This window comes from Herpailurus yagouaroundi, unplaced genomic scaffold (genome assembly GCF_014898765.1).
Source record: "Herpailurus yagouaroundi ecotype Mexico unplaced genomic scaffold, PumYag 67525, whole genome shotgun sequence".
Classification (NCBI taxonomy): Eukaryota; Metazoa; Chordata; class Mammalia; order Carnivora; family Felidae; genus Herpailurus; species Herpailurus yagouaroundi.
In genome coordinates this window covers 2,733,999-2,756,183 of record NW_024420331.1, presented here as the reverse complement: position 1 = coordinate 2,756,183, position 22,185 = coordinate 2,733,999, and the positions used below count along the sequence as shown (strand labels likewise).

Sequence of the window (22,185 nt, the reverse complement as noted above, 5' to 3'; positions counted from 1 at the left end):
CGACATGATTTCATTCTTTAATCATCGGGGCTTCGGTGTCCTCATCTTTAAATTTTTTTTTTTTTTTCCAACGTTTATTTATTTTTGGGACAGAGAGAGACAGAGCATGAACGGGGGAGGGGCAGAGAGAGAGGGAGACACAGAATCGGAAACAGGCTCCAGGCTCTGAGCCATCAGCCCAGAGCCCGACGCGGGGCTCGAACTCACGGACCGCGAGATCGTGACCTGGCTGAAGTCGGACGCTTAACCGACTGCGCCACCCAGGCGCCCCTGTCCTCATCTTTAAAATGGGCCTAATCATACCCATTTTGCAGAGCCGTTGAGAACATTAAATAATAACATGCTTGTGAGGAGGCCAAGGCAGTGTCTGCTACGTGGCGAATTCAAGAAACATTCTTTCCCATGACGCCCTTTTCCCACTGATAGCACCGTGAGTCATGTACATTATGGTGACATATCATTTAACAAAGCGAACGCATGTGACCAAAACCATCTGACAGAAAAAAAGAAAAGACCTAATATATCAAGGCAAAACAGGAGAAGGGACAGTCATTTATAAGCTGGAAAGATGTGAAGCTGGCTCAAACGTGTTGCTCCTTATTTTCCGAACTTGTACAAAGGCCGAATTAATTCATGAGAAATCTTATTTTTGAATTATTTAAATGCCCAGCGATGAGACTAATGCACAGCAGGTCTTGTGCAGTGTGAGAGGATTATGGGTGAACCCAACTCCCGGGTTCTAAGTAGCCAGTAATAGACTTTAGTGTATCAATAATTCAGAAGAATGAGCATTTTCTGTTAGTGCCGAAACCACAACCAAAGGTTGGTCTTTTCCCTTCTAGCCTTGGCTGTCTCTGTGAGGAACTGCACCAAAACAGAGTTTTCATCTCTAACAGCAAACGTGGGGCACACCAGTGACACCCGGGCACTCAATAAATGTACGCCAGATGAACGAAAATCTCACAGGGTGGTAGTGAAAAACAACCCGCCGAGGTATTTGAAAAGATCGACCTGGAAAGAAAATCAATTCTAATAAACCCGATGCTCTCAGGCTCGGATATTATGAAGGTAAATAGTCTTCGAGACTGAAATGATCAGAACTTGAAAACCTCCCAGGTGTCCTCGGAGTCCGCAGATAAATTGATTAGCTGCTATTTCACACTCAGAACCCCCAAATTAACAGCCCGCCTTCCGTAAGCAATTCCCAGAGGCAAAGATAAAACTGTTGGGTTGAATTCACATTTTCAGTTGTAGAAGAATAAACTGAAATTGAAAGGGAATCGGCTCCCCCCCCCCTTTTTTTGGTAAAGCATCCGGCAGGCAAATGATGAACTCATTGTAAAGAAAGAGCGTATGTGTTTATCAAGTGTTCATGTTCACGTGCGCGCAAAAATACTATGTCAATAGCCACATACCCTTTAAGAGAGTTGATTGTTACGAATGAAATCAATGACACGCATTTTCAGTTTTGGAATATTCTAATAGTCAGGTCACCAAAGGCTGCAGAATTAGGTAGAAAAAGCCCCCTGGGCCTAATTTCAATTGAAGGTAAAATTGTAGACCTGGGCCACTGGTTGGTGTTGAATCATTGTTTTCGTGACGCACAGATTCAACTGGAATGATAGTAAGTGGAGGATTTGGTATACGTTAAGAGACTCAACACCTGCCATCAGAACTTTGCATGGAGCATGGCTTCTGGTTTTATTTTAATGAGAAGGAACCACAACGCAGAGAGCCAGCTACATGAGGCGGCGTCCAAACTTTCTGGGGGGGGCGGGGGGGGTGGGAACAACGACAGCAGGGAGGACCACCCACTCCTTGTGGGGTGGGGGAGGGGCTGGCAGGGTTCGCAGGAATTCGGTTCTCAGCTCTGAGAACAGGCTTCTGGATTTGTCCCTCACAGGGACAGCAGCTGTCTGTTGCTTGTATCTTCTCCATACCTAGTCCGACTCGGGACTTCGGCAGTCCTTGCAGAATAATTTGCCTCAAACTAAATTTCTAAACTATTCCTGCTTAAGTTTCCCAAGGTACAATAAGAGGATGTATGTACAGATAGATAGATATCGATATTGATAATATGTATATAAATATCTAGATATAAAACAAAAGTGTGTGTATTTACATACGTGTATGTGTGTGTGTGTGTGTGTGTGTGTGTGTGCGTGTGTGTATATATGTATAATATATCCACACAAATACCAAAATCGATTCTAAAAACAACAAAATGGAATATTAGGGAATAACACGTGCCGTGTAACGTGTGGCAAGCTGAGTCCTTGAAAACGCTGAAGGAGACATGGCACCTAAACTTTCTGACTTCTGGGGTGGCTTCCTCATTTCTCGTTTCCAATGAGGATGCTGGCTGAGTACCAAGTAGAGAACACATACTTCTACACGACTAACTCAAAATTCCATTTTCCTCATTTTAGTGGGACCCCTCTCCCCTTATCTCGCGCCGTCTGGAACTTACTTTGGGGGCCACTGGGTTTATTAGCAGTGGTGTGGATCTGCACAGTCCTAGTTACACAGCCCTAGGTGAAACGTGCATTCTCATAGGAAAACAGGCGATTTGGGATTTTCCAGAAAGGCCCGATCCCCCCCCACCCCCACCCCATGCAGCTGTACCTCCAAATGCATCCAATTTAGATAGAAGTCCTTTAAAAATGTGATCATCCTATATAAAAATACGATTACCCAGGTGCATTCGTATATGGAGTATGGTTTCCGCGCGTGCATATGCTTTGTTTAAGTCAGTTGCTCCAAAGTGACGCTAATCAAGTTTGGGAAAAGTAAAAATGACGCTATGGCTACCAGCCCTTTGTGCGGGGGAAACGGCGCCTTTCTCACGCGTCAGGCAGAGACAATGCAGGATGTCCCCAGAATCGCCAACCCATCTCCCTTCCTTCCAACACGGATACTTTAATAAAGCAACCAGAGTAGCATCTCAGAGCAGTAGGAAAACAACAACGACAACATGAGCCTTACCAGTTTCTCCTACGGTAGCCGAAGGAAAAGAACCCCCACCCCCGGCCGCTCTAGGCCAGGGACCTGGGTGTCTCAGAGTCACTTCGGTGAGGGGACCAAGAAAGCTGAAGTCTTCCTTCCCTCTGCCTGGTTTCTCCCCAGCAACCTCTCAGGATCTTTCTCACAAAGCACTCTCCTATTCTCTAATCCCCTCGCAAGGAGAGCCGGCACACACACCGAATGACTTGTGCAGAACCGCCTCTCCTGGGGAGCGGGAGGGAGGGGGGGGGCCCGGAGGGTGTTTGCGGGCATTGATCCCCGCCAGGCGAATCCTCACGGAGGCATCCGGCCCCCTGCGCTCCTCCGCCGCGGGACACGCGGTACCAAACCCCGGGCCGGGCCGGCTCCCTGGCCAGGCGTGGGGACCAGCATTCTGAGCTTGCCGGTGCCCCCGGTACCCTCCGCGCCCCGGGCGGTATCTCCCAGGGATGGGAAAGGTGGCTCAGCCTAAACCTTCACCTCCCGACACTCCCTCCCGGGGCAGAAGCGGTGCACCCAAGTTGCGCAGAAATCGGGCCGGAAGGTTTGTCCGGGGGCTCATTTGCCCCCAAAGTGCAGAGAGACTGGAGCGCGAAGAAAAGGCGCATCATTAAACATGACAACGTGGATCTGCATGCTCGCTCAGAGGTCCCGAACAGGGCCGTTTTCGCAAGAGTTCGTTTTTTTTGGGGGGGGGGGGGGGCGGGGAAACCCCCGGCAAACACAAGCGCCTCGCTGAGCGGCGGGGCACGACCCTTTTTAAGATTTACAGTTTACCTGATCTTCCCGGAGGACAGGCTTCACCCTTGTATTTTACAGCAACAGTCACACCTTCCGGATCCAAATCCCCCTCTCGCTGAGGACAAATACCTCATATGTGTTTCCCACATGCCAGAATCAATGTGGAATGCCCCCCTCTCCCCTCAAGATTTCGAAAAGAAGACTTACCTTTTGCTTCTATCATTTAAAGCCCCGGAACAGATAAATCAAGGGGGAGACCAGCAGATGGCCCGATTCTACATTTTGCAAGGAGGGCTGTTTGCCTCCGAGTCATTATTTCTAAGGAAACGCTGCTGTGCTGCTGTCTCTGTTCGGCAGCGTGCCATTTGGGCCTTTGAAACAAAATGAATCGGCTTCACACCACGAGCTCTACCGCGCCCTAACACTCCCCTCTCTCCAAAGAAAACCGCCTCCGCTTGGTGACAATGCCACATCTCCATGGCAAGCGTGGACCTGGGGCCCACGGCAAATGCTATGACTTCTCCGTCCCGCCTGACTTCAGTTTTCCGATTCCGCTTTGCTGGGGTTGTGGACGCAGGACAGGGTACCAAACGTACCGGGCAGAGAATCCAGGCCGAAGAAAACAAAAGCGCAGAACTCAATATTCGAAGAGTTTAGCACCCGAGAGCAGAATAGTAAAACCTACAAAAGGGACATTTTGTCTTTTTATATCGACATTAAACCCTCGCACGATGACACCACTATCTTTCTGTTGTGCGCCACTTAAGAGATTTTGCATTAAAATTACACGCGAGCAACCGCCACGATATTCAAAGTGTCTGTACAGGGGCACCCGGGTGGCTCGGGCGGTTAAGCGTCCAACCTCTACTCAGGTCATCATCTCGCGGTCCGTGAGTTCGAGCCCCGCGTCGGGCTCTGCACTGGTGGTATTGAGCCTGCTTGGGATCCTCTTTCTACCTCTCTCTCTCTCTGCCCCTTCCCCACTGGCACTCTCTCTCTCTCAAAATAAATAAATAAACGTAAAAAAAAAAATAAAGTGTCCGTATAAAGACTTTCAGATTTAACTGGAACTCATTTAATATCACATTTTCCTCCTCATTATCTACTGACATATAGCTCTTGAATTAACCCCGGCCTCTTTGCCCATTTCTGCGTCTCAGTTATTCTCTGCACTAGTCCGTGCCACCCATCTTAACATTTAAGATAATACTTGGGAAATCCACTTGAACTTCGAATACAAAGTTACTTGCAAGTAAAAGCCCTAATATCTTAAAGATTTTCATCACCACCTCTGTCCTTTTCACCCACTTACATTTTGGATGTTTAATTTTTTTTTTTCAACGTTTATTTATTTTTGGGACAGAGAGAGACAGAGCACAAACGGGGAAGGGGCAGAGAGAGAGGGAGACACAGAATCGGAAACAGGCTCCAGGCTCCGAGCCATCAGCCCAGAGCCTGACGCGGGGCTCGAACTCACGGACCGCGAGATCGTGACCTGGCTGAAGTCGGACGCTTAACCGACTGCGCCACCCAGGCGCCCCACATTTTGGATGTTTAGCACAAGGAAAGGAAAGGACCCAGAAGAAGGTATCTATAGCTACATCCACATCTACATCTATTTTTTTAAGATATCTATCTAGTGATGAATGGCCCGTACATCTATCTACGTAAAAATAAAAAACTTTCGCATGGCAGAAAGATAGCATAAGCCAAGTCAAAAGAAATGATGGGAGGTGCCTGGGTGGCTCAGTCGGTTACGTGTTGGTTTCAGCTCAGGTCACAATCTCACGGTCGGTGAGTTGGAGCCCTGGGTCGGGCTCTGCGCTGACAGTGCGGAGCCTGTTTGGGATTCTCTGTCTCCCTCTCTCTCTCTGCCCCTCCCCTGCTTGCTCTCTATCTCTCTCTCTCTAAATAAATAAACATTAAAAAATAAAAAGGAAATGGTGAGCTGGGACAGAGGGCTAATCTCCTTCATGTTTCACAAGCGCCTAAACTTTGAAAAGAGAAAAGCCTACCACCCAAACGAAAAATGGGCAACGGTTATGAAACACAGGAGATGTATAATTGATCCTGAAATATACAGAAAGGTGTTGTTTCTCATTTGCAATAACAAAAATGCAAATGAAAGCTATCCCAAGGTATGGTTTCTTGCCCGACAGAGTAGACCAAATCCAAGGGCACAGCCCCATACCACCATTGGTGAGGCCCTGGGGAAACAGGTACTCTCACAGGTTGCTGATGGAAGTACAAAATACTGCCACAAATACGGAGGGAATTTGGCAGGAAGTGGTAAGTTGACAGATGCGTGTACCCTTCCATCCACAGACTCGTAAGCCTAACATGTCACACATTCAAGCAAAATCACAGAAACGACACAGATGCCCAGCAGTAGACTGATGCAACGGCAGAAAGGGATGTCCCACCTCCGAGCCCCCATCTGGACGAATGCCCAGGTAACCAAAACAAGGTGCGGAGAAAGGCATGGGCGGAGAGCGATTGAGGAAAGTGCAGCGGGAAGACTAGAAGCCTATATACGCGTGTGCCTATATTTGCCAAAAAAAAGGAAATCTGGAAGGGTGACCGAGAATCTAACAAAAATAGTTTCTTATAGGGAGAGGGAGTGAATGGGGTGGAAAGGGAAGAAGTGGACAGAAGACTCCTCTGTGTCTACTCATTCTTTCATGTCAGGGGTTGGCAAACCAAGGCCTGACGTCCAAAAGGATCCTCTGCTTATTTTTGTAAATCAAGTTTTAGGAGAACACAGCCATGCCCATTCATCGCATATTGTCCATGGCTGCTTTTGAGCCACGGCGGTGCAACTGAGTCCCTGTGCTGAGTGGTGAACCGCATGGCCTCCAGAGTGAAAAATGTTTACTATCTGGCCTTTTACAGAAAAAAGCTGCTGCTCCCTACTCTGTGTGATGAGTTTTAGCACAACGCAAGAAGGTGTGGTAGACGTCCCTACATTTACGGTAGAAACCGTCAAAGATGGTAAGTTGAGGTCCGAGTACTTGTGTTCAAGTCCTAGTTGTCTCTGATCATTTAGCTTCCCTGGATTTGCTTTCATCATCTACAAAGTGATGACTCCTTGGCTTGTTATGAAGCGTAAATGAAACAAGGAAAACAAATATGGAAGCACCTTGTAAACCCTAAACTACTATACCACCTAAGATATTATTATTAATCTTATTATATTGGAAGGTGACAGGTACACACATATGTAATTAGTAAGGACAATTAATAATAGAATAGCCATGACGCTATAAATTTGCAGAACTTAACATTAAAACGTTGCCTTTAGGGGCTCCTGGGTGGCTCAGTCGGTTGAACGTCCGACTTCGGCTCAGGTCACGATCTCGCAGTTCGTGGGTTCGAGCCCCGCGTCGGGCTCTGTGCTGACAGCTCAGTGCTTGGAGCCTGCTTCGGGTTCTGTGTCTCCCTCTCTCTGCCCCTCCCCGCTCACACTCTGTCTCTCACTCTGTCTCAAAAAGAAACATTAAAAAAAGAATGTTTTTTATTTTTATTTATTTATTTTTTAAAATCTTTTTTAACATTTATTTATTTTTGAGACAGAAAAGAGACAGAGCATGAACGAGGGAGGGGCAGAGAGAGAGGGAGACCCAGAATCGGAAGCAGGCTCCAGGCTCTGAGCCATCAGCCCAGAGCCCGACACGGGGCTCGAACTCATGGACCGTGAGATCGTGACCTGAGCTGAAGTAGGACGCTTAACCAACTGAGCCACCCAGGCACCCCAAAAAAGAATGTTTTTTAAAGAAAAAAAAAAACATTGTCTTTAAACTTCTCCACTTAAGGTTTTCTCCATTTTTAGGTTATAATTATATCAGCTCTGGTCACATGGTAACTCTCAGCCCTTGTCTGTCCTCTCCAACCAGTCAAGCCACTGTGGCTGGTCAGCTGACAATACTGACTCAGAGGTAAAGCCCTATCCAAGACAAGGTCTTCACACTGCAGTAGATTTAATCTTCAGAAAGGTCTAGAAATTTCTAGACTTGAAGATATCTTTCAGTTCTAGCAATTAAAATCCACCTAATAAAGTTATCTTACTACGAAGGGTGGTATATTAAGTGACTAAGTGCATCTGGAATCCATCTGGGGATTATACGTGACAAATACATATTCAGGCTTGAGTAAGAAACTCTGATCCTCAAAGTTCAAGTTTGTATCATCACTTTTTCTTCTTAATTTAAATATTTGAACGATTTACCTTTAACTGAAAAGCCAGAATTTCTTTTCGATAGAAATATCAGTAGTTTTTTTCCTATACTCAATGATCTTTCCTTTTCAGTTATCAAATCTCTAGTGACTGATTTTGCCAAAGTATTTTATTTTTTTAATGTTTATTTGTTTTTGAGAGAAAGGAAGAGACAGAGCACGAGTGGGGGGCGTGCAGAGAGAGAGGGAGACATGGAATCCGAAGCAGGCTCCAGGCTTCGAGCTGTCAGCACAGAGCCCGACGCAGTGCTCGAACTCACGAACTGTGAGATCGTGACCTGAACCGAAGTCAGACGCTTAACTGACTGAGGTACCCAGACGCTCCCAAAGTATTTTAAATTTAACTACTTCTAAACCATACATATCTGTGAGCCTCTAAACTGCATTAAAGTGAATTGCCCCAGATTTGCATCAAAATCCCTTAAAATATGCGTATCATTTGACCTGTACTACTTTTAGGAAATAATATTGAGGAAATAATGCTACACATACCATCCTGTACACAGACACAGACACACACGCACACATGCGTGTGTGCACGTGTGTGATGTTTATATTAGGAAAGCAACAACAACAACAATAACAACATCAAAACACTAGTAACACCTGAAACATCTAAAAGTAAGGAGTCCGCTATAAAAGGTGTAGTGCGGTCATTCAAAGGAACATTACTATTCCCGGTATCTACTGCTGTGCAACAAACTACCTGGAAATTTACTGCCTTAGGAAACAAGCCGCATGCATCTTTCTCACAAATCCGTGATTTTGGAAGGGCTCAGTGGGGACAGCTGCCTCGGTTCTATTTGGCATCGGTTGCTGCGGCTTGGAGGTTGGAGTCATCTGAAGACTCACTTATCACATGGTTGGCAGTTGATGCTGGCTGTTGCCTGAAACCTTAGCTGGGGGCTGCTGGCTAGAACAGCTACACACAGCCTCTCCCATGTGTCACGGGCTTCCTCATAATGTGGTGGCTGGCTTCCAAGGCTGAGTGTCCCAAGGTAAGCAGAAGCTATCACTTTTATTTATTTTATTTTATTTTGTTAACGTGTATTCATTTTTGAGAAAGAGAGACAGAGCGTGAGCAGGGGAGGGGCAGAGAGAGAAGGAGACACAGAATCCGACGCAGGCTCCAGGCTCTGAGCTGTCAGCACAGAGCCCGACGCGGGGCTCGAACTCACAAGCTGTGAGATCATGACCTGAGCTGAAGTCGGACGCTCAACTGACTGAGCCACCCAGGCGCCCCAAAACCATCAACTTTTGTGATCTCTCTTGGAAGTCATATGGTGTCACTTCTAGTGGATTGAGGCAGTCATAAAGCTTCACCCAGGTTCAGGGTAAGGGGACATAGATCCTTCCTCTTGGTGGGGCATGACAAGGTTCAGAAAGTGACATGGGTGGGGGGTGAATAAAAAGGGTGCTGTCACTATTTTGGGAAGTATAATCTTTCTTAATTATGCAGGCATTAGAAGGATATAGCAGATCTATGTTTATTGGCATAAATGACATAAAGGACATTCCAATGACAGTGAATGCTGAGTTGACAGAAGAGCAAATATGATGCCGTCCAGTAGAAATACCACGGGCACCTAATAGACACTCAATAAACCTTTGTCGAATAAATCTTTGTGCAGAAATGAATTCTGTTTTATGTTCATGTCTATATTGAAAATAGTCTAAGAGAAGCTACCGAAACGTGAACATTGGTTCTATTTCCATGATTGGATTATATTTCAACTTTTTTTTTTTACGATAGTGAGTTTATACTACTCTCATGTTGAATGCTCATAGAAAATTAAAAGGTATTTCAAAATGAACTTCAGAAGGCAACGATCTGAGTTGACTTGTCACAAAAGTTGACCTAATTTTTTTTTTTTTTTAGATAATTGAAAGCTAATTAGAATGCTCCCTGGCAAAGGACTTTTCCCTTTGTCTGCCTGTTAGAAGATTTATTGTTTAGCTATCTGTAAGCATTTAAATGATATAAAGCATTTAAACTATTTAAGGGATATAAAAATAAGAACTTTCTTTTTTACTTATAACAAAAGAGCACCCGCAACATAAAACCTATCTTATTTTTTTTTAAGTTTATTTATTTATTTTGAGAGAGAGAGAGAGAGACAGAGAGCGCGCATGCATGAGCAGGGGAGGGACAGAGAGAGAGGGAGAGAGAGAATCCCAAGCAGGCTCTGCGCTGTTGGCACAGAGCTGGACTCGGGGCTCCATCCCACGAACTGTGAGATCATGACCCGAGCGGAAACCAAGAGTCGGATGCTCAACCCAGTGAGCCGACCAGGCGCCCCCAAAGAGAATACAGTTTTAATCAAACTCATCCATCAACTGGTTTCACAGTAATCAGCTTCTAGTAAACTGTCATGTTTGTATTCAGTTATAGTCATTTTGTTTTGCTTGACCTCGACTGGAATCTCTAATACTTTATGCTAGAGCTCTTACTTCAACCCTTGAAAGGTCACTCCTCTCAAAGAACACATGGATGGGGGCGCCTGGGTGGCGCAGTCGGTTAAGTGTCCGACTTCAGCCAGGTCACGATCTCGCGGTCCGGGAGCTCGAGCCCCGCGTCGGGCTCTGGGCTGATGGCTCGGAGCCTGGAGCCTGTTTCCGATTCTGTGTCTCCCTCTCTCTCTGCCCCTCCCCCGTTCATGCTCTGTCTCTCTCTGTCCCAAAAATAAATAAAAAACGTTGGAAAAAAAAAAATTAAAAAAAAAAAAAAAAAAAAAAAAAGAACACATGGATGAACCCAGCCCTGATTCTCTAGAAACAAAAAGAGTTCCACTGTACCCTCTTAAAGAGAAAATCATTAACACTGAATAAACACAGTTCTTGTTTCTGGAAGCTGGGGGTCTCTGGTCCTCCTCTTTGGAATTGGACCACTATTCACCTGTATCAGACACAGACACGTGCACACACACATACATGTAAATAATAAATGCTCATGGTAGAAAATCTGGATATTATGTTAACTAACTAGAATTTAAGTAAAAAAAATAAAGGAAAGAAAATTAGGCTATTAAAAAAAAAAACTAAGAAATCACCTATAATTCAAAAACAAAGTGCTAACTACTATTAACAGTTTGATACCCAGATTGATAGATAGGTAGGTAGACAGACAGACAGATGGATAGACAGATAAACATTCAACTAGCTGAGTTTACACTGGATATGTATATATTTTTACATCGTGTCTTTTTAATTAAAATTTTGTTTAATGTTTATTTGTTTACTTAGAGAGAGAGAGAGAGAGAGAGAGAGAGCATGTGTGAGTGTGGGAGGGGAAGAGAGAGAGAGGGAGAGAGAATCCCAAGTTGACTTCTTGCTGTCAGCCCAGAGCCCGACCCGGGGCTCGATCTCAGGAACTGTGAGCTCAAGGCCTGAGCCGAAATCAAGAGTCGGCCGCTCAGCCAACTGAGCCACCCAGGCACCCCGCATCGTGTCTTTTTTAAAGTGTCATGATTTTTCGTCTTTAACAACTCTATTGAGAGATCATGTACAGATCATAAAATTTATCCACTTTGAATGACTTTTAGTAAATTCACCAAGTTCTGTATCCATCACCACAAGTCAGTTTTAGAACCTTTCCATCATCCAAACAAGACCTCTGTGCCAGTTTGCAGTTTCTCCCTGTTCCTCTCCTCGGGCCCGGGCCACTCCTTCCTGTTTCTATAGATGTGTCTTTTCTGGACAGTTAATACCAACGGAATCACACGGCACACTGTTTTTGAACATCATCCATGTAGTAACATGGATCATGACTCCACTGGTTTTTATCGCTGAACAGTATGAGAACACTCAGGTGTAACCATTTCTTTGGGTCTTCGTTTCTTTATGAAGTCTCTTGGGTCACGTGAAATTTATATTACAGGTATGCTATTCTCTCGTTACTCTGTCTTTTGTTACAGAGGCCCCAGCCACTAGTGGACATAGAAAGGTAGAAGAAAAATATACTTGTCCTCTCCTCCAAGAGTATTTGCGTTTGGTTGATTCATTCCACAAATCCGTATCAAGTGTCTCTTGTGTGCCGGGCCACTGTCCTAGATGATGAGTTGATACTGACGTATAGGAAATGAATGGTGTCCCTGTTTTCCAGGGGTTTTAGTCGATTTGGGGGAAAACCCCTCAACTTGAGGGAATAATACAGTGAACAAGAACTATGGAATGAGAGGTACAAGTGACATTCTAGCACGGCGCAGCAAAATCTAACTTCTATGGTTTTGTGAGCATCCCCTTGGAACTCCAGACTCGGGAAAAAGATTATTTTAAGCTGAAGACATCTGAGATTCAACAGATGCGGAAGGAAGTCTTTCTCGGCGCTTTCCTTATCTGACTGAAAGCAGAAACTTCTGGGCAATGAGGACTGTCATAAATTCCCTCTTTCGAGTGGCTTCTACTGCTCGGAGAGAGACCAAGGGTAAACCTACCAGAAATCCCCCCTCCAGGGGAGCCTCATGGTCATGGAGAAGACAGAAAGGTTACTGGTACCTGCATAAGCAAGCATTATCATAAACAGTTTTTCTCCTAAAAGCCCATTTGGCTTCCCTAAAGACCCCCCTCCATAGGAGTCTTTTCTCCCCACTGTTTCCCCTAAGTTAGGTATAAGCCCCAAATTCTAACCACCCCTTGGAGTTACTCATCACCAAGCCTTCCCACCACCAAGCCTTAAGGGCATTGCACACGCCAGCAGACTCTGCCTGTTGCTCATCTGTCTGTCAGTTGAAATGTGCAGCTCCCCGCCCGCCCCCCCATCTCTAAACCTAAGAACATAGAGGAAAGGCTTTTCCTTCCCAACAGTTTTTTTTTTTTTTTTCTAGAAGACCCAACTTCCGTGAAGAATAAATAGGAATTAACCAGATAGGGTGGGAGGGATGGTGGAGAGCGGTCCAGGGAGAGTCCTGTACAAAGACCAAGCAAGAACTAAGAGAGAACAACACTCGGGGCGACAGAGGTGAAAGCTCACCAGGGCTGAAATGTGAGTTGTAGAAAGGAGGGTGACAAAATAGGGTTAGAAAAATATGCAGGGGCTAGGCTGTGCTGTCCAATATGAAAGCCACCAGCTCCGTGTGATGACTGATCATCTGGAATGTAGCAAGTCTGAGGGGTGCTGTAGATGGAAAAATACACACCAGAGTTCAAAAACTTAGTATGAGAAAAGAATGTAAAATATCTCAATAATTTTTAAAAGACTGTTTGTATGTTGAAATGATACTAACTTGGATGTCGGGTGAAAGAAAATACATTGTTGAAATCAATTTTTTAAAGGTTTTATTTATTTTGAGAGAGAGAGACAAAGACGGGGGGGAAGGGGCAGAGAGAGAGAGAGAGAGAGAGAGAGAGAGAGAGAGAGAGAGAAAAACCCAAGCAGGATTCACACTGCAGCGTGATTCACACTGCAGCGCAGAGCCGGATGCGGGACTCGAACTCACGAACCGCGAGTCACGACCTGAGCTGACGCTGGACGCTTAACCTACTGAGCCACCCAGGTGCCCGTATTACCATCAATTTTTGAAAACTAATTCATTAATAATTTTGCTACCTGAAAAATGCTAATTACGTGTGTGTCTGGCATTACACTTCTATTGGATGGTGCTGCTCCAGACCAGGGAGGGCCTGGCAAGCTAGGGTGGGATTTGTTTGTAGGACAGTGTCGTATCCAAAAATCACACTGACTGTAAGAAATCGCTAGCAACAATTTCACCCGTGTACAGCGCGGCTCAACACTGCGTTGCCTGGGGCAAACCGAAGGCTGGGCTTTCTCCATAATCAACCCAAGTGATCTTCTGAAAACAGTTTTTTTGAGAAGTCATCACCAGATCAATTCTCTTGTACCTTTACTTTCTTGGACGTTGGCTACACCTCCGTCCATTTCAAGGAACTGGGGGCAGGGATATCCCCCCCTCCCCCCCAGTACCATTCATCCTATTTGTAAAAGAATTGGGACGTTGGAGACTCCATCTACTTCAGAAATCTACCAGGTGGTTTTGCTTTTCAGTTACAAAAATCTGCTACTTCCTCCAAGAAATAGAAACAATGGATTAACAGGGCTCCTCACAGCAGGAGAAAATGCTGACTTTCTTCTACAAAGGGACACCACTGCCAGCCCTTAATGGCTCTTTGCTGATCCATCCAAGGATCAACATTCAAAGGACTGGATCCCAGACTGCCTCAGGGGACATTCCCTAAACTCAAATTACGGCCGAAACAAAACCAAAAGAAACCCAGAGAGAAACCCGAAGAAACTTGGAGCAGGGGAATCGGGGGATGAGAATTGTCTCTCGTCGGCGGGAGCTCTCAGAATCAGGAGAGGGGGGGGTTGGGGGGGGGGACGATTTATACAGGGCTGCCTGCGTCCACTCATCACTGATGACTTTTTTTTCTCCATAAAAAGAATCCAGTTGGAGTCTAATAAAAAAAGAAAAGCTCGAATATCTTTACTGATGATGCAGTGTGTTTGTTTAAAAACCCGTAAGACTCCTGTGAATTGATGGAAGGCTTTGGTCTCCTTCTAAATATCTGGCATGGTGTCTGCGGGTGTCCCGTGGCGGTGGTTTGTTTTTGGAGCCGAGGTTGGGAGGCAGGGCGTGGCTGCACGCTGGCATGTGGTGCCCCGTGATGTAAAGCAGGTTTTCACCATCGTGGCACTAACGACCTTTGGGGCCGGATCATTCTCCGCTGTGGGGGCCTGTCCGGCGCAGTACAAAACGTTTAGCGGGATCCTTGGACTCTACTCATCAGACGCTAGCAGCGGCACCCACACCCGAGTCCAGACTTTGCCTTCGTCCTCCTCTTGAGAACCACTGAAGTCATCCCTTCAAATACAGCATCGGTAGGGACACCGGCTTCAAAGCATCGGTGTGGGCGTTCCCAGCTGTTTCTTACTCCTATGCGCTATGGTGCGTACCTGTGGTGCGTGTCTTTCTGAAATGTTCCTAACAAGTTGGACAACGATGGACAGAGCCCATTTTCCACTGAGGCGTGACCCCCTCGGGCAGGCTGAGATCCCAGCCTCAGTCTGGAAGACCATTTCCGGGGGAGGCTCTGGTCACACGTTGGCATTCTGACGTGGGGAGTCCTGCCCCCATCCCGTGCCCCCATCCAAAACAGGCAGAGAGAGGAGAGAGCCTCGTGACACTGATTCCTGTTCACCTTGAATGAAATAACACGTAAACAATGGCCCATCTTGGTTTTTCAAAACCAGATCTCGTTTAAACGCACGGCTTATGTCCTGACAGGTGTACAATTCTGGGCGGAGCGGGCACATTTATAATAGTAAGGTACACTGAATTGGTACGAGGATGCCATTTTGAATATTGAACTAGCTGTGATTCAGAAAGGGTATCGGGGTGCCATTCACTACTGAGGGGACCGACATCCTAAGCGTCCCCACTTTCCACTTCTACCAGCATATACCCATTAAAGGGGATCAGAATGCGAAGTCTCCCCAAATATGCCACTGTGGCATAAAGATTATTTTGAGCTGAAGGCAACTGAGAAGCAGCAGACACAGAAAAAGCTCTCTACCTTCCTCTATCTGCCTTACGGCAGGCCACAAATTTCCCTTTATGAAGGGGTCCCCCCTCCACGTTCCCGTATCACGAGGAGGCGACAACTCTGATCACTGGAGACTGACTGAAATCTGCATAAAGAAGCCTTACTGAAACAACCGTCAGCCCTCCACTGGTTTCCCCCCTATATTTGCCTTCTCACGGTCTGCAAAGAGCTGCCCTTTTGAGAAGCGGCTCCGTTGCAAATGGAAGGCTGGCGCTTGGAGCTTGGCCCCGTGACTTAAGCTGGGAGGCTCACACTGGACCTGTCATTTGTTTTCTGCAGCCCTGTTTTGATAGGTGTGGCTGGTCTTTGCCCAGAGCGGTTACCTCTGAGTGACGACACTCAGTCTCTGTGAGGCAAAATAGCTTTCTGGACATCACAGAGCCTTTAAGTCTGATGGCCACGAATATACTCCTGGAATATGCTTCAGAACATGCCGGGCTCTTTTCACCCAACATCACGCGATTTATAGACAGACACTTGTCCGTAGATTAGGTAAAGTGGCTAGCTTGCTGCTTCAGTGAAGTTTTACTGTAATGCAGTTGAAAGGTAAATTTATCCTACGATGCAGCAAAAACTGTTATGATTTTCCTTATACTTGACGTATTTTATATATCAGGGACTGTGGAAAACATGAGTATGGGAAGTGGGGTAAAACGAAAATTGTCAGAAGTTCTTTACATTTAAGAAAGTGGGATTTCAAATAACCGAGTAAAGGGAGGCAGCTTTGAGCTCTCTTAAGGAAAGAATGTGATTTGCCTTGGATGGAGAGAATTAAAGGAGAATCAATATTTTTGACGAAACGATTAGGAAAACAAAAAAGAAAACCCAGGTCACGGATGCTCTGTGACAACGCAAAGTCTACACAGGCACCGGGAATGTTCTCTCCCACCATCAACGAGGAAAAATGGATTTGTAGACGTTAGCCTTCTATTTTTAATGCCATCTACAAACAAACTTCTTTGAGATTCCAAAGACAAAAAAAAAAAAAAATCATTTCTTTAGACAGCTAAAGAGTGATTTGCAAGCCTGAACACAAATCATGGAGAATGCAGTGCTGGAAACTCTTTGGTTTTTTTTTTTTTTTTTTAAACGTAAAATCCAGAACAGGCAGGCCGTTAAGCTGGAAAAAGAAATTAATGTAACCTCACAGGCAAGGAGAAAAGGAAATACTCACTCTAAAGCAGCCGCTGTTGATGCAAGCAAAGGTTAGAGCAGCAAAGCTATTTTCTAACAAAGTGTGAATCCCATTAGTGCCAAAGTGTTATCCCTCCTCAGTCCTCCCATCTCAGCCAGAACAGAGTTAGGATTTTACTTGCATGTACATCTCAAGCCTGGTAAATAGGACCCACGGAGACGTGCAAAAATGGCGAAGCCATTCACAAGGCATCTTCGTCTTCGCGTAAGACTTTGACATATACACAATAGGCAGTGGCCAAGGTCTGCCCAAACACCCCGTTAGCATGCTTAGGTGGACAAAATAGGGAGCGGGCCTCCCCCAGTTTCCCAGCTTCCCCTGCAGCCCCCATTGTCGCTTCCCGAGTACACAATGATGCCATTTCATGATTGGTACATTAGAAATGAAGCCCTTGGAAAAGTTTCTTTGGGGAGTTGAGAATTTAAACTGTTGCATTTCAAGAAGAAGAAGGGGAAAGTGGAGGAGATACGGCAGCCGCCGAAAGAGTGAAACATCTGGAAGTTATCAATGACTTACTTATTTGTGTGCCCAATACCCAAGTGATGTACTAACTTTAGCACTGTAGCCCAATGGACGTTGATTGTTTATTACAGCAGTTCATCTAAGGATCTGTAATCTAAATCCTTGCATTCTTTTTTTTTCTGCGTCAAGATCTGTCCAGTACGTCTCCTAGGCCGGATTGTGTCATTGAGCAGAACCCAATAAAATCACAAAATGAAGTTACCTATTCCCATAAAGAAAAATCCAATGAAAGAAAAGTTCATACCCTTGCAAAGATTTTCAACATGGTTGCAATCAAGTCATTTTCCAATTGTATAAGTAAATAACATTGACCACATGAAATATTCTGCCAGAAGTATGTAGTTGCTATGATTTTTTTAAAGGTGTAAAGCTAAGTGTTCAAATTTGCAGTTATTGAACTTGGGTTTCGGCACTGAACGTGTGCGGTGAATGTGTAGGATAATTATACCTCTACGTGTTTAACACAAAGAGCATTTCTATCTCAGGGAAAAACTTTCTGATTCCCAACTGCACAAAGCTGTACCAACTTGCCAAGAATGAGGAAATAAAAAAAAAAAATCCACTGGAAATAACATTTGGTTGTTCGCGTTAGCATTGAAGACGACTGTGGTTTAGAAATTTCCCCTTTTTAATTACAGCAAGTAAACTACTTTGCCAACTCTCTCCGGGCAGCTCAATTTTCATCTTAGCTGACGGCCTGAAAATGAAGCTGTCAAGAATCCTGAGTTGAAGTCGTTTTTCTGAAAAGAATGTTTATTGTGGTATGTCTCCAAAAATTGTGGAGAATCTGTTCAGAAAGATACGTCTTCTTCAAACTGAGTTCAATGCATAGTTTTATTATTTAAAGTGAAGAAGATCCATATGAAAAGTTCTTTGAAATGATTTAAATCACACATACATCAAGAACTATTTTAGTTATCTTGCTTATTTGTCTTTCATTGTACTCTGTTTTCAGAATCCGTGACTAAGTTGAATAAATACCACTGTGTTTTTTTGAAGGCAAATTCAAGTTTGCAACAATACAAATTCCCTCCCAACATTCATTAAACCACCAGGAAAGTTCGTTGCTAGTTGTCAAAAATTCTATCAGACAGTTTACTCTTCTAGAGTTTTTTTGTTTTAAAGTAAACTCTACCCCCAACATGGGGCTTGAACTCACCATCGCAAGATCAAGGGTCACATGCTCTACCGACTGAGCCAGCCGGGCACCCTTAATGGGCAGTTTAGTGTTTTCTTCAATTAATGAATGTTAGGGACTGAATGTTTTTGTCTCCTCCAAATTCATATATTGAAGCCCTGATCCCTAATGTGACTGTATTTGGAGATAGGACTTTTATGGAAGTAATTAAGGTAAACTGAGGTCATAAGGTAGGGGGATGACTCGATAGGGTTAGTGTCCTTATGAAGAGACGCCAGAAAGCACTTGCTCTCTCGTTTGCACTTCTATCTATCTATCTATCTATCCATCCATCCATCCATACATCCCTGTATCTATCTAGCTATCCATCCCTCTATCTATCTATCTATCTATCCATCTATCTATCCATCCATGCACTGAAGAGAGGCCTCGTCAGGCCACAATGAGAAGGCAGAAGTCTATACATCAGGAAGAGAGCCTTCCCTCGAAACCAAATCTGCTGGCATCTCGATCTTAGACTTCCCTGCTTCCAGGACTGTGAGAAAGGAAATTTCTGCTGTCTAAGTCACCCAGTCTGTGGTATTTTATCATGGCAGCCCAAGCTGACGAGTACGACAAACAACACAAAACTTGGTAGTACAAGTGTATTTTAGGTGGAAACTTATCACTACAGCAGGATTCCCGGAGCAAGCACAAAGTACACTGGGATTCAGGAAGGAAAAGTAACCCCAAATCACATCAGCACCTTTAGTCTTTAAGGATTATCGCTATGTCTTGCTGCAACGGTATGGTTTGCAATAGCCACACAATTCAATGTGATATTTAGCTCCCACCATATATGGTCTAAGTTACAACAAAACATAAGGATAGAACCATAAATTCATTATACCTGGAGTCAGTTTTTTAGCCATCAAAGGCAATGTTTAATACATCCTTTTTGCAACGCAAAATAGAGGTGATGGACAATTCACAAAACAAAATTAGATGTGGCCTAAGAATTTTAGAGGCGCTTTGAATACTCTCTTCCAATACAGTTTTCTCATTTTAAAGATAAGAAAGACCAGGAGCACCTGGTTAGCTCAGTTGGGGGAGCATGTGACTCTTGATCCCGGGGTCATGGGTTCGAGCTCCACGTTGGGTGTGGAGATTAAATAAATAAACTTAAGAAAATTAAGAAAGACCAAAGAGTAGAAACAACCCAAATGCCCATCAACTTGTGAACAGACAAATAAAATGTCGTCTAACTATGCGATGGGAGATTCTTCGGTAATAAAAAGGAGCGAACTGCTGAAATACACAACATGATGAACGTTGAAAACATTATTCTAAGTGAAAGAAGCCGGCTACAAAGGATCATACGTTGTACGACTGCATGGATAGGAAATGTCCACAAAAGGCAAATTCACAGAAACAGAAAGTAGATTGGCTGGTCTGTAAATTTCCTAAACTTATTGAATTGTACACCTAAAATGCGTGCATTTTGTGGATGCAAATTATATCTCAATAAAGCTGTTTTATAAAAAATGAAGACAGCAAGACAGCGGGGCTTCGAAATGCCAAGAAACGCTCCCACGGTCCCCCATTTGCCTTAAATGAAAACCCAGGCCAAGCTTTGGTTCGGTTTGGTAGCGTCCCATGAGGTCAAAACCTCAGAAGACTCAAATCTGCAATCAGACTTGTCGAAACTTTAGACAGAGTTGGACCTAACCCGCTAACACGCATTCTTTGTCTTTTCCACTTTTCCACTCTGGCCCTATGTAAGATCGACTTTTTTTTTTCCCCTAAATGACAGCGAACATTTTCTTTTACATACGGCAAAATTGGGATGAGGGTGTTCTGTTAGATTATGGATAGAGACTGATGATCATTTTGACAAATAATGTACTGTACCTTGTTCTAAGATTCCAAGACTCTGAATAGTTTGTGGAGAGCTTAGTGTTTTCAAATATGCATTATCCCTAGCATGAAAACCGATGCGACTTGTGTTTGTTTCTCTTCATTTCAATAAAAAAAAAAAATGCCTTTAATGTTATTATTTTTTTTTTTTTTGAGACAGAGAGAGAGGGAGAGAGAGAGAGAGAGAGCGCACACAGGCATGCACGTGCAGGGGAGAAGCAAAGAGAGAGGGTGACAGAGGATCCAAAGCGGGCTCTGTGTTGACAGCAGTGAGCCCGATGTAGGGCTCGAACTCGTAAACCGTGAGATCATGACCTGAGCTGAAGTCGGACGCTCAACTGACTGAGCCACCCAGGCAACCCCGATTTTAATTTTTTTTCAAGTTTATTTACTTATTTTGAGAGAGACAGAGACAGCACAAACAGAAGAGGGGCAGAGAGACTGGGAGAGAGAGAATCCCAGGCCAGGCTCCATGCCGTTAGCGCGCGAACTCATGAATCATGAGATCACGACCGGAGTCGAAACCAAGGGTCAGACGCTTAACCGACTGAGCCACCCAGGCGCCCCGTGTTTATTTCCACTGAGATGACACCAAAGTCCTCATAGTGTGTTCTTACCTCCTTCCAGTGTGTGTGCATGTGCATATGTGTGAACATGCTACGTCTCACACTGACTTTTACCTTTAAACCTCGGCTTACCCTTCCGCCTTGAAGAAAAGAACTACCTGCTCCCCACCTCACATTCGTCCTTCTTTCCGGGGAAACCTGCCCTTTCGGTCTCAGGTATGATATTGCCTCCTCTGGAACTCCTGTTCCTTTTTCCCACCGACAACTTCACTTTTCTTCTTCTTGGCATGTTAAACACCCACCTCTGGGGACATCTCCCTCTAGCTGTACTACTCACATTAGACTATGAGTACATATGGGGCTGTCTCTGCCTCTAGACTGGAAGGCACAAGGGTAATAAGGTCTTACGTACGTATCCCTAGGGCCCAGGGCCAAGCTTAACATACAGGGTGGGAAGGAAGAAAAGAGAAAAAGAAGGAAAGGGAATGGTAGGGAAAGGAAGGGAAGAGAAAGGAAGGAAGGAAGGAAGGAAGGAAGGACTGAATAGTTAATGCGTAAACAGTTATTGGCGATTGAGGTCTTCAGAATTCCCTCTATCAGAGCACTTACTTGTGCACAGTTTAGCTCACTAAGCAGAACAGAAGAGAATATCAGGACACCACAACCTTTCCAGCTCAGCCTTTTCTCCTGCCATAGCCCTGATGAGCCTCAAACCAGTGTCACCCTTCACCTTGGGACCATTTCTCCTGTCGGCGAAGAGAAGAGATTAATGACGCTGAGGGAGAGTGCCATCAGGGTGAATCACCTCTCCAGAGATTCTGCCCATCTGCTTACCCTGAAAATGCTTCAGAATCTTCCCAACGTATGCAACGAAAGCACTCTGAAGTTTGGGCCAGGGAGAGAGATAGCCGGGTATTGGAGGCTATGAGGGTGGCAGGGAAGGTGAACTTCAGATTCTTTAGCACATCCTGATTTTAGCCCAACTCCCCTAGATCCTAAGGGACAACCCCGGCAGGGTGGAGAGTCCTGATCAGCACCACAGCAGTAATTAGCATAATAGTAATATGATGGTATAATGGTAATGGTAATAGTAATACAGATTATGGAACGCTTTCACGGATCCTACCTCACTGGGTCACCCAGAATAAACACAATCTTTGGTACAATTTGTTCTCATTTTAATTTGTTTTCATTTTTAAATTTATTTTAGAGAGAGAGAGAGAGAGAAGAGAGCAAGCGGGGGCGGGGGGCGGTGGGGGGAGACAGAGTGAGAGAGAGGGAATCTTTTTTTTTTTTTATTTTTTTTTAAATTTTTTTTTTTTTTTTTTTTT

The 22,185-nt window shown here is 44.8% G+C and overlaps 1 protein-coding gene across 5 annotated transcripts in view; it reads right to left on the bottom strand.

Annotated features, from left to right (window-relative positions):
• MID1 (midline 1) overlaps nucleotides 1-22,185 on the bottom strand; it is a 590,830-nt gene that overhangs the window by 200,260 nt on the left and 368,385 nt on the right. Inside the window, exon 1 of one of the 5 annotated variants that reach the window (XM_040467624.1) lies at nucleotides 2,986-3,008. The exons of the other annotated variants lie outside the window; for them this stretch is intronic. The gene's annotated coding sequence lies outside the window, so the exon portion shown is untranslated. Of the gene's footprint in view, nucleotides 1-2,985; nucleotides 3,009-22,185 lie in introns of those variants that run through there. 5 annotated transcript variants of the gene reach the window in all.